Source organism: Patella vulgata, chromosome 1 (genome assembly GCF_932274485.2).
Source record: "Patella vulgata chromosome 1, xgPatVulg1.2, whole genome shotgun sequence".
In the NCBI taxonomy this organism is placed as follows: Eukaryota; Metazoa; Mollusca; class Gastropoda; family Patellidae; genus Patella; species Patella vulgata.
The window spans coordinates 82,846,047-82,859,966 of NC_065879.2; the positions used below are offsets into that span (position 1 = coordinate 82,846,047).

General features: G+C 36.6%; 3 long non-coding RNA genes across 4 annotated transcripts; 2 read left to right on the top strand and 1 right to left on the bottom strand.

Annotated features, from left to right (window-relative positions):
- Window positions 1-1,800: 1,800 nt before the first annotated feature.
- Window positions 1,801-5,233, top strand: LOC130010561 (uncharacterized). The gene is made up of 3 exons (XR_008785863.1): window positions 1,801-1,911; window positions 3,056-3,243; window positions 4,001-5,233. It is a non-coding gene; the product is annotated as an uncharacterized LOC130010561 (long non-coding RNA).
- A 277-nt stretch (window positions 5,234-5,510) lies between these two features.
- Window positions 5,511-9,040, top strand: LOC130010570 (uncharacterized). The gene is made up of 2 exons (XR_008785891.1): window positions 5,511-6,139; window positions 8,358-9,040. It is a non-coding gene; the product is annotated as an uncharacterized LOC130010570 (long non-coding RNA).
- An 887-nt stretch (window positions 9,041-9,927) lies between these two features.
- Window positions 9,928-12,925, bottom strand: LOC126825070 (uncharacterized). Of its 2 annotated transcripts, XR_007681781.2 has the most exons (3): window positions 12,650-12,925; window positions 10,455-10,494; window positions 9,928-10,273 (listed from the first exon to the last, which is right to left on the bottom strand). It is a non-coding gene; the product is annotated as an uncharacterized LOC126825070 (long non-coding RNA). The 2 variants fall into 2 exon arrangements; XR_007681777.2 differs by lacking the exon at window positions 12,650-12,925 and having other exon boundaries at window positions 10,455-12,301.
- Between the last annotated feature and the right edge of the window lie 995 nt (window positions 12,926-13,920).

Below are 13,920 nucleotides of genomic sequence, written 5' to 3' on the forward strand. Positions count from 1 at the left end.
CATTTTTAAATCCAGAGATATCGAAAACCATACAAAAGACAAAGTCATATCTTACGAGATAGTGACTGGTTATATATGGGGACAGCGCCATTTTATTACCGAATTTGGCAGCTATTTTGAAAAAATTGCTGGTATTATGTGAAAATTTGTTATTTTCGGAACATTTCGCCCATATTACCACTTTGTATTGTAGGATTTTAATAAAAAAAAATCTATTTATTGTCCCACCACTGAAACGCACTAGTTAAAGATATCACTCTGAGGAACTTCCCTGAGACAGCCATATTGAATCGTTGATGAATTTGAGTATGATGTTGTCTATAACTTGCCCCGCCTATACAAAAATGGATGTTTTAGTCAATAAAACCTTATCCTATCTCAGGCCTGTATGGTGGCCTATGGTTATCATTCAGGATTTAACAAAATTTCTTTAAAAACTTAAATAAAATGAAATGAAAATGAAAAGCAAAATCAAAAGTAAATTAAAAGCAAAAGTTCAACCAAAAGCAAAAGTTAAATCAAAATTAAAAATTAAATCAAAAGCAAAAATAAAAGTAAAACTAAAATGTAAATTAAAATCAAAACACAAATGAAAACTAAAATCATTTTTAAAAGTAATTTGAAAAGTTCAACCAAAAGCAAAAGTTAAATCAAAACTAAAAATTAAATCAAAAGCAAAAATAAAAATAAAAGTAAAACCAAAATGTAAATTAAAATCCAAACACAAATGAAAACTAAAATCATTTTTAAAAGTAATTTGAAATGTAAAACAAAAGTAAAAGTAAAAAGCAAAATAAAAATATTTGTCGGCCTATCGCTATCATTCAACTTTTTTTCACGCAAAAGGAAAATAAAAATATTTGGTCGGCCTATCGCTGTCATTCAACGTCCTTGACCCCAATCGGTAACCGTCGGCTTTTTCCGACCGCTTCGACTCGACGTTTGTTCTCCCGCGGTACAAATAAAACTGAATCAGAACAGTATTTTCTTATGGAATGCGAAAAGTATAAAGATTTGCGAACACAATATATATATATATATATTTTAAGCGGGCATGTTGTTTTTTAGTCCTGTTTTTATTTTCTGTATTATGTATACTGTATGTATGGTTTGTATTGTCTGTCTGTAAATTGATTCCCGTGTAAAACTTTTTCATCTTTACATTTTGTATATGGTCGCCCTAAAAGGGCGTTCCGATGCAATCAAATTCTATTTTGTTCTTTTCTATTCTAAATACATATTTACACATTCGTTAGTGTAATGGTAGAAGTTACTGATTAAGCGTTGCACATCCCTCTACACTACCACCGCCTTTCGATGGGTGGCCCTCGAGACGTAGCTATACCCAAGGCCAGGTTGTCGCTATGAGTTTTTTCGGAGAGAAGAAATGAAATGAAATGAAATGGGGTTTAACGTCCTACTGTTCTGCTACTAAACTGGGCTAATGAAGACGGACATAGGCCATACAGTGTGCTATGAGGGAAATTTTGCCCGGACAGCGGCGCTACGGCCTACTCTTATATCGAATTCCAACTGCCAATATGTACACAGAACCTCGGTTTTTCGTCGGAGTGAAGAAGCACTCCGACACTCACGTTGGGCAAACAATGTGACAAGATACGGCGTCAAGAACCGAACCCCCTAATCCAGGCAGCTGAAAGTTTGACGTCATATTCAAAATGGATGCCTCCGTGTCTTGCCGCACAATACTGGATCTTCAATGAGTTACTTTCTATTTTTCACTCGGCAACCGGCTGCAGATTTCACTCGGCCAACTTCGGTTACTTCTCTACACGAAAACCATGTTTCCAAACAGAGTTATCTTTCCGTGACCCGCAAATTATATTTTTAACAATGAGTTGAATTCTATAGGAGGTGTTGGAACTCCCGCAAACAGTGCCGGTGGTGCAAGTAAGTTATAAAAATAAATACAACTGACAAAAGGTTAAGGACCACCTTAAAGTAAAACAAGACAGGAATATTTGGTCATTTAAGTAATAGATATTTTTTAATTGAGGATTTCGAAAAATATAGGAGTCCATTAGATGATCTGGTCAGGAAAAGGATGAGGATTACAGACAAGAGTAGTGATAACCATCGTCATGTGTATCCCTCTCTCACTTGGAGAGAGAGAGAGAAATGGGGTTTAACGTCCACTCGACTAACATATGGTTCAATTTTATTTCCATAATTCGCTTGCGCGTAGGGATCATTAGCTGTGGGAGGAAACCGGAGGACCCGGAGGAAACCCACGAGGTTGGACAGGCGACCCTACTCCTTGTCACGTACAACCGGGGATTCGAAACCACGCCAGTTGACTCAATGACAGACTTTATGATACAGCTAACCATTCAGCCATCCAACCCCCCCCCCCCCTCTCTCACTTGGATCACGTCCTCAACACCTCTTGTTTGATTAGTACCATGGTACCAAAGGAACCTGACACTATTCTTCTTGGAGTGGCAAAACTTATGCTGGAAGTATTTTGTGATGGATATTACATGGTTCCAAATAAAAACCATCTGAATTTATTGTTGATGGTTAAATATCAAACAGACCTCATTTTAAACGGTGGTGCTTATCTTTTTGACACACATAATTTTTACCGTACTACTGCTCAAAAGCTTTTAATTTTGTTTTAAAATTCTGTTAATTCGTTGATAAATCACGTTATTCTATTCTCTAGTCATGGTAGTCAGTTAAACTTGAAACCTGTATGTTTAAGTTGTAACCACTGTAAAAAGGATGGCTGTAGAAGAATCATGTTCGTTCTGAATCTAAATGTAAAACCTATTCCCCCCCCCCTCCCCAGCCGCTGATCAACAGAAATGAGCAAAGTGAACCTGGGCACTAAACAATATTCAGAATACAAGTTATTTAGAAGTTTATTTTGTTTGTGGCTTGATAAATACAAGAGAACACTTTTCAAGACGTCGTCAGAAATGAACTGTGAAAAAACTTGTATTTAATACACCGGTATATTAGTCATGGTTTATTCAATACAGTTACTAAATGCAGCTTTAACAAACTACATTTTTTAATGGTTTATTTACAGAGAAGAAATGGGAAACATTACCAGGCTGCCAGACACGCCCCATTGATAACAAAGGTCTGCCTGCTGCCGCTGTACACAAAACACCCAACCCAGAACCAATCGATGCCACAAAATTGCCGCTAGCAGAAAAAATTCGACGACTTTCAATGTTTTTACGAAGTGAAAAAAAAGTAATCAATGAAATTATGGTGAGGTTTTATTTATTAAAGATACATTATGGGAGATGGAGATAAGATAACGAGTTAGCAGTTCTCACTATAATAGTTAAAAACTACATAATGTAAAGGGAATTTGCTGAAAATGTCAGTCAAATTGGTCCACTATGAACCGAAAACTAAGCGGATGAAAGTTTCGCCTAGCCTCGAAACTAATAGTCTCGATTGTCTATTGTTGTGATTTAATTATCAATGAGCGATAGCAACATATAGAATTGTAATCCAGTCGACATCGAAGGCTAGCCTTGACATCGGGAGTTTATTATGGTCTGGATAAGTTAATTAATGTCTAATTAATAATTTAGATAAGATTTCAGGCCTAAAGAAAGACCTGAAATTGACAGGTTTAGCTCTTGCATAATGCATGTTTAATATTTTTCACAATAATCTCATTAAAAACACAGATTCTGCTTTATTTTTATTTTTATTTTTATTCAAGCATGTATTACGTATAAAATTCTTTTATTTGCCCATCTACATAAGACCAGTTGGGCGAGTTTGGGTGGTCGAAGCGTTAATGCGTCATTACCCGCTTGTACGTGACAAGGAGTAGGGTCGTCTGTTCAACCTCGTGCGTTTTCTCCATGTCCTCAGGGTTTCCTTCCACTGCTAAAGACCCCTAATGAAATAAAATGAACTATATGTTAGTCCCGAAATGACCTAGTGTCGAGTGAACAATAAAGCCCATTTTCCTCTCTTTCCCATTAAATCCTATTTTATTTCATTTTAGTTGTTTGAGAATTCTCTGATGAGTTGTAAAGTTGGAATTTGACCAGATTTTTTGATCGATGGCATGGTACAAGGAAAGAACGGATCCTTTTTCACTGGCCGACTTAATCTGGGTGGTGTGTTCCTAGCCAGAGCTATCGGCATCAACAAGAAAGAAATCAAACTGTCATGTTTCAAGAAGGCGGTGGAACTTTATCGTACCCTTCCTGTCACTGAAATTTTGAACCAGGATGATATGACCCCAAAAGTTATCAAGGAGAAACTGGAGAATTTTAACTCGACCGTTGCTAAGATGGAGAAAGAAACAATTGCAGAGTTACCCCCACCATCTATTTTGAAACAGATCCAAGATATTCTAACCAATCCTAAATATGCTTCAACCAATTCAGTCAGCAAAATGGAGTTGGCGGCCTCTGTGGCTAAATGTCGAGTCCGTTGTCGATATGATGTAGAGAGTTGTAAAGCTGAATCAGGGAAAGTTTATCATAAGGGAATGTACTTTATTGACAACATACTACAAGGTGCAGGTGTTTCAGTTTCCAAAAAAACTGCTAAGTCATTGTGTTATAATATGGTGGTTGAACGACTGACCACCATGAATGTTGAACATGGCAACATCTTAGATGGTGTCGAACAGTCTGTCATAACAGAAGCAGAAGCACAGGTTCAGAGCACTTTGGTAAAGGCAGCACCAAATCCTAGGGCATTTGATCTCCGTGAACAGTTTGTCAAAATGAACGAACTTAGCAGTGCCACGCATCCTGCATCCATCATTACTGTCTTGGATGGAATTTTCAACGATGTAAAATTGACGCCCATTTGTCTATACCGTCGTAGCATGAACACAGAAATAGAAAAGGAGAAAATTTTCTGTAACCTCTATCTAGCTGGTCATCTCATCATGATTGGTGAAGCAGAGAACCGAACAGATGCCCAAGCAGACGCTTACTCTAAAGCCCGATAAGTTTCACGAACTGTGACCCCGAGTTCATCCTCCCCCAACACAGTAAACTTCAACCACACGACCAAGCAGCAACAGATGTTATCGACTTTCGTGTCAAGGGCAACTGCATTTTGGAAGATAACTGTTCGAATCTTCATCGCTTACAATGGACCCGAAAACCTATATCAACACTACCAGCCAAGGATATCGTTGTCTTTGAGGACGTCAGTTGGATAGTAGATCGTAAAGTTCAAGGTTTCTATATTTTACAACATTCATGTTTTGTCAACAATATGTTGTCTCCCGGCCATAATCTTAAGGCCTAGTCTTGTGTCTTCCGGTCTCAACTGTAAGGCTTAGTCTTGTATCTTCTGGCCTCAACTGTAAGGCCTAGTCTTGTGTCTCTTAAGACCTAGTCTTGAATCTCTTAAGACCTACTGTAGTCTTGCGTCTTCCGGCCTTAACTGTAAGACTTAGGCTGTGTTTCCTGGCCTTAGCCTTCAAGCCAGAATTTCATATTTTCTATGAAAGTCAAAACATAATTATTTCTATATCTTTTGCTCAATAGGTTATCAACTCACTATTATACGACTATGGGCATTATTTCCCACCCTTAAAAATCATTGACACAGGAAATAATAACACAATTACCTCCCTTGTTTTCCTATTGCCTCCATGCATTAGCTATCTTCAAATGTTGGAATTCGAAAATGATAATTTTGCCAATTTCGCAGCTGGCAATAGTGAATTATAGGATTAATAGGATTATTCTTTAACAAGGTAGGACTGTGTATGGATACCATCTATTTTAAGGCTTTATTTTAATAAATTTTAAAAATATAACTTAACAAATATGAAATTGTAGCTTTAAGATCTAGTCTTGTCCCATTGATCAAAATTTTGAAATGTTCAGTTTGCTTGTTACTCTTCTTTTGTTTTTAGGGGTGGTTGAGTGGTCCAAGCTCATAAGATCTTTCATTGAGTCAAACCTCCTGGGTGTCAGTCCAAAAATGTTGGTTTGTTTTGTGTGAGTGTTAATCCCCATTTCTCTCTTTTTTTACTTTAAGATGTCAGATGAAGATACAGAAGGAAGATGTTGGAACCGAACCTGCAGTGTCTCTTAGTAAGATAGGCTCTAGAAATTTTGCAGCAGCTGATATCTTGTTTAAGCTCTACGAAACACAACCAGTCATAGAGGTAAGTTATTCTATTGAATACTTGAATTAGCTTTAGGGCTATGGATTCCTGAGCTAAATAGGGCCTACATTATATAAAGATAGGTTGCCAGGCAACTAAACATACGCCCACAGCAGCTAAATCGTCCGAGCGGTCGACAAGAGTTGTCGTATATTTGTTCTTTTGTAGGTAATTAGGGGGCATTTAATAGACAACTTCATACAGATGACATTATAATTTTCGTCGTTTGAGGGTTCACAAGGTTCTAAAAACTAAAATAAGGGCTGTAACTCAGGAAGTAATCTACAGAAATTATTGAAATTCGACAGACTTTTTCGTTTTACTAATTCAAATAATACATATCAATTTCATACAGATCGGATGATAACTTTTGTCGTTCGAACGTTCACAAGATTCAACAAAGTAGAACAAGGGCCATAACTCTAGAAGTAATTGACAGAAATTGCTGACATTCAATAGGCTTCTTCATTTCACTAATTTAAATGATGCATATGAATTTCATACAGATTGGGTGATAACTTTTGTCGTTCAAGCGTTCACAAGATTCAACAATGTGAAACAAGGGCCATAACTCTAGATGTAATTAACGGAAATTTGCTGAAACTCAATAGGCTTGTTCGTTTTACTAATTTAAACGATACCTTTAAATTTCATACAGATCGTATAATAACTTTTGTCGTTAAAGCAACCACAAGGTACAACAAAGTGAAACAAGGGCCATAACTCATGGCGTAATTAAAGGAAATTGCTGAACTTCAATAGGATTCTTCGTTTCACTAATTTAAATCATGCATATCAATTTCAAACAGATCGGATGATAACTGTTGTCATTAGAGCATTCACAAGATTCAACAAAGTGAAACAAGGGCCATAACTCTAGATGATTAACGGAAATTGCTGAAATTCAATAGGCTTCTTTGTTTTACTAATTTAAATGATGCATATAAATTTCATACAGATCGGTTGATAACTTTTCTCGTTTGAGCGTTCACAAGGTTCAATAACATGAAACAAGGGCCATAACTCTAGACGTAATAAACGGAAATTGCTGAAATTCAATAGGCTTCTTCGTTTCACTAATTTAAATAATGCATGTAAATTTCAGAAAGATCGGATGATAACTTTTGGAGTTAGAGCGTTCACAAGGTTCAATAAAGTGAAACAAGGGCCATAACTCTAGACGTAATAAACAGAAATTGTTGAAATTCAATAGGCTTCTTCGTTTCACTAACATAAATATTGCATATAAATTTCACAAAGATCGTATGTTAACTTTTGGCATTAGAGCGTTCACAAGGTTCAACAAAGTGAAACAAGGGCCATAACTCTAGACGTAATAAACAGAAGTTATTGAAATTAAATAGGCTTCTTCATCTCACTAATGAAAACAACATATATCAATTTTAAAACAATTGGATGATAACTTTTGGCGTTAGAGCGTTCACAAGAAATTGTGGACGATGGACGGACGGACCGACGGACGTACCGACAGACGGACGGACGGGGGCGACGGCAATATACGTCCACATTTCAGTGTGGGCGTATAAAAACCAATTTAGCCAAGCATTGCATTTCTACACCCTTTCACTGAAGCAACGTTCCTGTCCCTTGAGCAGGGTTATCCTGTGACAACACCAGAAGATTGATATATGGGTGGGCTGGTCTAGTGGTCTAATGCATGCCCTTTAGATCATAAGATATGTCCTTGAATCAATTTGAGCCAAGCTTGTATGTGACAAGGAGTAGAATCTCATGTCCAGTATCGTGCATTTTTTTCCCGTTCCGTCAACATGCTGCCAATGGCTATACAAGGGACCTTTTTTCTTGTCCAGTCCATCTTGCCCTTGCAACAAGACGAAAAAAGGCTGGAAAAACCTGAGGAACTTCATTGGCCAGATTAAAAACAGATTCTTATCAATGAGCCAGTGTCCTACACACCGAGTCAGAACCCACCGAGCCAGCGGTTTACCCACAGAGGTGGGTCTTTACCCACTGAGACATTGTCTTACCAACTGAGCTGGTGGCTTAACCCCTGAGCCGATGGCTTATCCACAGAGCTGGCACCTCATGTACTGAGCCACCTTGGTTTTCGTTCTGCTCTTGTATTGCACATAAAAATGCCTTCCTGGCTAGGCACAGATTTGACCTTTAATTGATGAATGCCATTATTTAAAGTTAACCTAGATATCATGTCTTAGTAAATCGTTTTTCATTCCAGGTTTCTGCTTACACTAAACCTGATCAAGCGATAGAATCTGTCAGTTTTGATACGTTGCTTAAAGAAGCGGAGGTGTTGAAGAAAGCTGCCGAGGATGCAGGAGAAAACGTTACAGCTACTACAGCTGAGGGAACTGATTCAGAAACTGAGACCAGTGACACAGATGTTGAAATGAAGGAAGAAGTAACAGATTCACAGGCTAAGAAGAAATATCCTAGAAAACCACATTACCGTCATGCTGATAGATTTATTTTAAAAGCTGCCCAGGCACGACTAGACGAATTCATAAAAGTTAAAATGCTAAAAGATCTACTGTTTGGACCTGCTTTCCCTCATCATATCACACGCCAGATTAACGGCTTACTGTATAACCTCCCCGTTCCAGTTCGCTTTATAAATCATTCCACTAGAAATCAGATGTACACCATTGTAACGCAAAGTATGTCACCGATCAAAATTGTCGCATTTCTCAAAGCCAACGGTGGACAGTCTGGTCGCTTTCGTTAAGTCGACAAATCAGAACTTCCGATACATAAGGACATTTTACCAGAACTTAAAAGTAGGGAAATTTTAACTAAGATCAAATCCAAATTTTAGTAGAAATTTCAATTTTGATTGGCTAAGCACTAAAACCAATCAAATTGTTGGCTTTTTTTTGCTAATAAATATAAGTGCTAGTCTAATGTCTTGTCTCAATTACATCTTCAACAGTATGGTTTTGTTTCTAATTTAAAATCCAAATATTTGTCTAAAGTCTTTACCAGTTGTGTGGTTGAGTGGTCTGATGTATGCTTTAGATCATAAGGTCTGTCATTGATTCAAGTGCCATGGTTTGTTTTGAAGGTACTTCCAACCTTATTTGTCTTATTTTCGCCAGTCATGTTTGGCCGTTTTGACTGACTTGCAGTGAAATTGACCAACTGGAGAATATACTAGTAGATCATAAGGTCTGTCTAAAGTTTAGACAAATATTTGGATTTTAAACCAGATTTATAAGGGGCATTTTAAAGGGGCATTGGCGCCATTGGGTAAGATTAGATAAGAGCTGACAGTTCTCGCTATAATAGTTCAACAATAAATAATAGAAACAGAAAATGCTGAAATTTCAGTCAGATTGCTTTGCTCTGAACCGAGATATAGGTGATTCAGTTTTAGGCTACAGAGCCAATTTTCTGAAAGGTAACCTTTTCTGTGGTTCAAGTATCTGATGTGAGAATCTGGGCCCTGTTTCTCGAAATCTTAACAGTGGGAATGCAGTCGACCCTACTCTTGGAAACGAAGCTAAGCCTCTTCACTAAATGACAGACCTTATTATCCAACACGAATGCATTATCATTTGACTCCACCCCCTCCCCTGCAGTGACACATGAATGTTGTGACCAATAACCACTTTCCTGTCTTAAGGCCTTTGAAAACAGTATTCCTCATTATTAATTTGTCCCAACTAATCATGGTTCATGAATGCGTGTTCTCGATATGTTGACACTTCTACGATGGTGGGTGACTACGAGTCATGAGTGAAATAATCTTATTTCGTTTAATCTGTTATACTAATATAGAGAAAATACAATTTACATTTTATGGATATAACTTTTATGGATATAACTGTTACAACAAATAACACATCTACACAAATTTTTAAGTTGACCTCATTTCAATCAAAGTAAATACATGTACCCGTAAGTATTGTTTATATTCGCGTTACGTTTGGTAGTGGAACAGTGACACTGACATATTGTACATCGTTGACTTCAGGGTTAGGCTTGTTGTCTACCAAAGTTAGGTTAACATCTTCCACTACACTGCAAAGTCAGTAACATCATCAAGCTAACCTTTGCTAAAAGGTTAATGTTAATAACATCCACCAATTAGTCTATACACTAAACACAAGACCTGCAGCATTCAATCTCTGTGATCTGTAAATAATTAATAAAAAAACATATGAACTTACTTCAAATTTACACACTATAACTTATTACATAAACTTTATGTAGATAAGGAAAGTGAATTTTGAGATGCACTCCAATGACAAGTAGTTGATTTACATAAAAATTTACAAAAATAAGAACTGTTAATGAAAATAATAAACTGATTTACCTCAAGATAGATAATTGGAAATATTTTCTATACTTTTCTTCTGAAAAATGAAAGGGCGTAGTTTTATTATAAAACAAGGAACATGTACTACAAAAACATATAATTATTAATGTACCCCCTCGCCAACACGTACATTTGGAATTCATTTAATATAGTTAACTAAAAAAAATGTTAAAATCACAATTAATTATGATACCACAATTACAGGCTGGTAAAATCAACACAAAGTTCACACATTAGATTATAATAACCAGAATCGACTTTAAACTGATGTCTCTCACATATCAATGCCATAACTCTTGCAGTAATCATCAGATCTCGCTGAAAATCAATAGGCGTCTTGTCTCATGACCTTAAACACTGTGTATAAATTTAAAGTCAATTGGATTTTAACTTTAGCCTCTAGAGTGTTCACAAGATTTTTCAAAGTGATCAAGGGCCATAACTCTGGTAGTAATTATCGGATATCGCTGAAAATCATTAGGCTTCTTCGTCTCATGACCTTACACACTGTGTAACAATTTGGAGTCCATTGGATATTAACTTTAGCCTCTAGAGCGTTCACAAGATTTATCAAAGTGATCAAGGGCTATAACTCTGGCAGTAAATATCAGATATTAACTTTAGTCTCTAGAGCGTTCACAAGAAATTGTGGACGACGGACGTATAAAAATAAAAACAAAGTTTAAAAGAATCAACTTAATTAGCAAAAACAATAATTAAACAATCAAAAACTAAACAGATAAATCAAATTCAAACGGAACAAATAAAGCAAAGAAAAGGAAAAAAGCAGTTCATTACCATTCTACATTAAAAAAATAAAGGAAATCAACTTGCGAAAAAAACTTTCATAAAATAAGAGTAAAGTAACACTAATGTTAATACTTTTTTAACGACACTACTTGGGCTCCCGGCACCCCTACACCCAAGCCTATCCACACCACAACAAAGGTCCATTTCATTGATTTTTTTCAATTTAATGGTCAAAGCCATCAAAAAAAAAAACCAACCCATTTAAAACACTGAGAAAATAATTTCAAATTCTACCTTTATAATCAAGAAATATAAACTTTAAATATGTAATATGTAATTCAGATCTAATTTTCCATCAAAATCAATGTAAATGGACCTTTGTTGACCAGATAAGCAAATTACATTGATACTAACTTCAGACTTTACAATTTTGTATAGAATTCGAACATTAAATGATCATGCGACCGAACCTCCAGCATGAGGTCCCTAACAATATCTATTTAAGAATAACAGAAACCATAAATTAAAGGCGTTTTTAGGACCTGAGCTTCGACCATATTAGATAGTAAAAGCTTAATTGATTCTATTAGTTAAGTATAATATTTGAAATTAGATCTATAATATATAATTATGATTTTAATAAATCTTAGCTGACAATAACGTGCGGATTTCATTCAGTTTTAAAATTGGTACTATATAGAGCCTAGCCAGTATAGCGATTCTGAAGGGAAAATACCGCTTATGACTCATGACGTCACTCAAATATGACAGAAAAGCACTTATTTTGGTGCCATCCCACGCATTGACTGGTATATAGAGCGTTTTGATCATTTGAAACTTTGAGTTTGACCTGAAACCCTATTAATTAATAAATAGGTAATATTAATAAAACAATACTACTAGGCCTATTTATTAGTATTTAGAATATATATCATATGTAGGCCTACATACACTGTCATACAGTGCCTTTATTTACAAGTTACATCTGATTTATTAACTGATTATCAGACTTATCCATTTGTGTGTATCTCATTGATCATTCTCAGGCTCAAGTTATACTCCTGACAAGTCCACGAGTCACGATACTGTGACCCCCTGTTAGTTGCTGTTGTACTTACTTGTAGTTAAACTGTCACTACTACAACTTAAGGGGTATAAATAAAATGCTTGAAATGAAGTCGGACTAGGTAGATATCTAGGCCTAATTATAATGTAGACTTGTTTTCATATCGATTACCCGACGCCAAGACCACTTCTACTGTACTAGCACTAATTTCAATGTAGGCTACTTAGTAGTCTTACCCCAAAAGTTAGAAAAGACTTCGTCAGCAAAAAAAATTATTTACAATCGGTACATCACTACATCTATGATTAAGATTTGATTTATGCAGTTTTAGTCAAATACTAGCCTACTATAAAGTAACAAACTTCATTTACATTACCCAGGTCAGAAAATCTCCTCAGAAAATAAAAGACAACTGTTTAGTGTTTGTAGCCCAATAAATATAAGAAGCTGACGCCGTTAAAAACAGTGTTAGCCTAAACATCAGAATATTGCGCCAAAAGCAAACCAGTTAAAAATATAATTTGCGGGTCACGGAAAGATAATTCTGTTTGGAAACATGGTTTGGTGTAGAGGAGTAACCGAAGTTGGCCGAGTGAAATCTGCAGCCGGTTGCCGAGTGAAAAATAGAAAGTAACTCATTGAAGATCCAGTATTGTGCTGTCTTGCCATTTTGGCGAGATAAACTTCGATTTAAAGTAGCTAAGTCTCTAACTCAATATCATCCAAAACCTTCGAAATTGAAAACACGAATTATTTGTCAATTGTAATCAACATTGGTGTTGTGATCTTACCGGGAGAGAGAGAAATGGGGTTTAACGTCCACTCGACACAAACTAGGTCATTTCGGGACTAACATATGGTTTAATTTTATTTACATAATTCGCTTGCGCGTAGGGGTCTTTAGCAGTGGGAGGAAACCGGAGGCCCCGGAGAAAACCCACGAGGTTGGACAGGCGACCCTACTCCTTGCCACATACAACCAGGGATTCGAAACCACGCCAGTCGACTCAATGACGGACTTTATGATACAGCGCGCGCACGCTAACCATTCAGCCATCCAACCCCCCGGTCTTACCGGGAAAAGATGGGCTTCTGATATCCAATATTTAAGACAAAATAAACATTTTACGATTGGTACACGATTCGTGTACCATAATGCGTTTCAGCGCAATTTGTAACAAGCGACTCGAAGAACGGGGTTAGACATATTCCACAAGTCATGTAAAACGGAGACCCCATATTCTTATCTGGAGAGCATGCACAATAAATACTATCGGTTTAGACTGGAATAAACAGACGCTAGAGATTGCCATTCGATTGAGACTTCTGGCGTATTTCACCGAACATAACTGCTTTGAAATTAGAGTAAAAACGGAAACGATTGAATGCAAATCAGTTTATTTACATTCATATTACATTATTATGTACGTTGCGACCCATTTGTGTCAATTTGTAGGTCCCAAATATTATCGATTTAGCTCCTTTAACTGAAGAATTATCGATCAAAGAGAAATTGTGCCCGGACAGCGACAATACGGTCTACTCTTATATCGAATTCCAACTGCCTGGGGATCTTTAACGTGCATGCCGATGTGAACACGGGACCTTGGGTTTTCGTCCCATCCGAACGATTGTCCCATAAGAAAA